At 40.6% G+C, this 3,155-nt stretch overlaps 1 protein-coding gene across 1 annotated transcript in view; it reads left to right on the top strand.

Moving 5' to 3' along the window:
* Positions 1 to 2,106: 2,106 nt before the first annotated feature.
* Positions 2,107 to 3,155, top strand: part of LOC108693813 — a 47,463-nt gene continuing 46,414 nt past the window's right edge. Inside the window, exon 1 of the mRNA XM_018202962.1 lies at positions 2,107 to 2,463. The gene's annotated coding sequence lies outside the window, so the exon portion shown is untranslated. The remainder of the gene's footprint in view (positions 2,464 to 3,155) is intronic.

Raw genomic sequence — 3,155 nt, 5'->3', positions numbered from 1 at the left:
ATAAATAAATATAAATATAATAAATATAAATAAATATTTGTAATAAATATTTTTTTACTTGGATTATAATGTCTCATTAAGTATTTTCATAGCATTTATTACAACATTTATAATATTTCATAATATTTATAAATATTTATAATCCTGATGAAAATAAAATGTAAAGCGAATATCAATAAAGCGTTAATTGAAGTGTAAAGGAAGTGTAAGGAGGGAATAACAGAAATGTAAATGAAACCCATAAGAAGCAAAAATTGGAACATGGAAAAGGAAGCGTCAACAAAATGTAAAAGTAACATAAATACAAGTATAGATAAGTTTTCTTCGGCAAGCACGAGCAAAATGTTCGTTGAATGTAAACGGAACGTGATTAGGCAATCTAAAGAACGTAAACGGAGCATCGTCGAGTTTTTAGACGAACGTGAATGAAAAGTAATGTCAAGGTCCTTAGTAAGCAAATGATATTTTAAAATATATTTCATTTATTCGATAAATATCTAAAAAAAAAGTGCTATGCTTTCTTCTTGGAGCTCTAGAAGCTTTCAAAAAATTATTTCATCAGAAAACTGAAAAATCTTTCAATGCTACGTTTTTTTTTATCCTTGTCTGTGCGGTTTTTGAAATTCGAGAAGTTAGTTCTCGCTAAATTCCTTTGGTAACAGTACCACGTACTATTCAACCACACCTCGTTTATGTTCGCTGTACAGATCAATGACACTTTGCTTTAAAATAAATTTTTTTGTCTCTATATCCTAGAAGCGTACACAAAGCATATTTGAATGCTCCGTATACTTTTTGCCGAACATTTAGGAAGCGTAGAGTACGAAGTACCAAGTGTTTCAGTATTGATTGTCATGCATTTTTTGCGGAGTGTTGAGGAGTGTATGAGAAACGTTAATGAAAAAAAAAAGTTTTTTAACGTGTGTGTGTAAAATGTGACAGATGTGTTTTGGGCATACTTTACGGAGCGTTTGGCGAGAATTCGTGGAGCGTGTATGAATATTCAAAACCATTAAGAGTCAATGGAAAGTCAATGAAGTATTTAAAAAGTGTTAAAATTCTTTGTTCACACTTTTTTGATGCTTCGACAAGCTTTACATTTTCATCAGGGAATCTGTGCAATCTAAGACCACAAAAATATTTACAAAATATTAAAAATAAATCTTATAAATATTTATAAATATTTATAAATATTTTATAAATATTATGTGCTGACTGGAAAATATACAAACATTGCATAATCGCATAGAGAAAATTATCCAATCACATTTCTATTATAAAAGTTACGGTCTACTGGTTGCTATAAATGCTTCGAAGCATTTCTTAATTGGTCAGTTAGTAAAATTCTTTCCTCCGATTGGTCAATCAAAAGTTTTGAAGTATTTGTATAGCTTAAGTATTTGCTGTCAAGTGGATTGCACGTAAAGTGTGATTGGATGATTTTTTTTATGCATATCTACATGCGGCTAGTCTATAAATTTGTGTGGGTATACCCTTAGGCAAAGAGGAGAATGAGAACCTCTGGGGACAGGAACTTTTGGTTGAAATGCCAACGATAGTTGGCAGTCCTGTCACCTCGCGGGGCAAGGCTCGACGGGCGACGGCTGCTCAGTCAGGGATCTCGATTGCATCGTGTTGGTTCGTAGGACCTACGCGCGATTGCATCGCAAGCGTACGAGGGAGAGCTCTCACCCGCTGCTGTCTCTCCTTCCCTCTATCTCTGTCTAGTCTGCCTCTCTTTCTTTCTCTCTGTGCCGCCCATCGACTGAATTGGCTCTAGCTTGGCCCGCTGCGCCGAAGAGAGACTTGAAGTTTTCGGCGGGCGTGGACGACTGGACGTTACAAGGGTCCTCGTCGACGTGGATAGTGCGCGAATGGACACCAGGAGGCGAAAGAAGGAAACAGACGACCGGAAGTAGGATACCCGTCGTAAAGCGGACGTGCACTTTTATTCCTCCCTTCTACCATCGTGCTCTCCCTATCTCTTCCCCGTCGTGCTCTCTCTCTCCATCTTTCTCTCTCTCTCTCTCTCTCTCTCCCTCCCCCTCTCCCTTCCCCTTCTCTCTATCTGTCTCTCTCCCTTGCGCGTTCTCTCTTCTGTCCCGCGTCGGTTCTCTCGTCGACGACCGTCGGATCGCGCCGCACCGCGTCGTGTCGTGTTTCGTATCCGAACCAGAAGTCAGAACTCGTCGCCCGCCAGAACCGCGCCTCCTGGAGCCTCGCGGCCGCGAAAAACGGCCACCGCCGGTGACAGTGACATGTGCGTTGCTCCAGTGCTGTGTCCCGCTGTCGTCACCGTGGCTATAGGCCGGAGCAGCTTGCTGTTGTGCGCCCGCTATACTCCCTGTGCTCGCTTAACTCGCTGCGACCGTCATTGCTGCCGTGCCACTGCTGTTACTCGCCGGAGTCGCCGTTGCACGTTACGATGCATCTCGTCTACGATGCCACCGCCCGCAAGATGTTGTGAGTACGTCTTACGCATTGCGAGAATCCGATATGAATCTGAAGGACTCACTGAATTCACTGGGTTCTCTTCGCTTCGTCTCACCTCGCCTCGCCTCGCCTCGCCTTGCCTCGCCTTGCCTCGCCTTGCCTTGCCCGCGACTCGAAGCCGACGGCGCCGAACGCAGCTCCGTTTTCGGCTTTGCGATCGTCGTCGCGCCTCCGAAATTCTCAAAGGTTATAACGGGGATCTCCCGTGCCCTTATAGAAATTTAATATTAGTACTGCTCGATTAATCATTTATATTCAATATTAAAAGTACCGTTAATAATACTTTTAATACTTAATGAGTGATTAATGGCCATCCAAATTTGAAAGTACTATTAACAATACTTTTTTATATTTAATGACTGATTAATGGCTAGTACTAAACTTTTAAGATACTGTTAACATACTTTTAGTATTCAATAAATGATTAATAGCCGGTATTAAAATTTAAAAGTATCGTTACCAATACTCTTAATACTCAAAATAAGTGATTAATTGATACTACTAGTATCAGAGTTTTATAAGGTTGCTCTTTCCTTTTTTTGTCTTTCTTGCTGCAGATTATTTATGATCGAGATCCACGCGCTTCACTCGTTTCTCTTCTTTCCCTTCATAAGATATGTTTGCAGTGGAATAAGGTTCGTGTTGCTTGAGAAATTTTCGCA

This window comes from Atta colombica, unplaced genomic scaffold (genome assembly GCF_001594045.1).
Source record: "Atta colombica isolate Treedump-2 unplaced genomic scaffold, Acol1.0 scaffold11, whole genome shotgun sequence".
NCBI lineage: Eukaryota > Metazoa > Arthropoda > Insecta > Hymenoptera > Formicidae > Atta > Atta colombica.
The sequence above is the reverse complement of the archived record's forward strand: the minus strand, read 5'-3'. Positions and strand labels throughout refer to the sequence as shown.